The sequence below is a fragment of the Limulus polyphemus genome, unplaced genomic scaffold (genome assembly GCF_000517525.1).
Source record: "Limulus polyphemus unplaced genomic scaffold, Limulus_polyphemus-2.1.2 Scaffold1917, whole genome shotgun sequence".
Classification (NCBI taxonomy): Eukaryota; Metazoa; Arthropoda; class Merostomata; order Xiphosura; family Limulidae; genus Limulus; species Limulus polyphemus.
Genome location: NW_013667527.1, coordinates 14,976 through 15,606, shown reverse-complemented (window position 1 = coordinate 15,606; position 631 = coordinate 14,976).

The following is a 631-nucleotide window of genomic DNA, read 5'->3' as shown; positions in this document are numbered from 1 at the left end:
ATTGAACCTTTCTTCGAACTAGGTATTTTTCAAAATTATGTGTAAGACTATTTAACTCCACTGTTCCATATTTTAAAAGAAATGTGGTATTTACCCATAATGACTAATGCTACCCACCAGACTGGTTATACTCATTCGTACAAAACTGAAGCTATAACTTGAAAACCCCATCTGTTCTACCATTGAAGGACACTTATGATGACATTTTTGCACAATGTACAAGATTACAGTAATTCTTCTCTTTAGCAGAACAAGTATGATATCCTAAAGAATAACAAAGGAACAAAGACAACTAGTAGGATATGACTTAATGGCTTTCTTAACCACATGTTATATGAAACCTCTAAATATACAAAAGAAATGTTACGACAGCGGAAGTCATGTGACGCTAGTAACACGTCATGAGCTTCTAGAAAATTCATGTCTCTTCGTGAAGCCTCGAATGTTTACTAGATGTGCGGTATTCTTGTATATAAGACCGCCAAGAAGTGACGGCAACAATTGAGAGAGAGAATAAACTAGTTTTATTTAAGAAAGGACTTGTATCGCTAAAGTTTCTTTGGAAAGCATTTTTACGGAAAATTAACAAACGACTACAGAAGTAACAGAAATGATAAATTCTGAATAAATG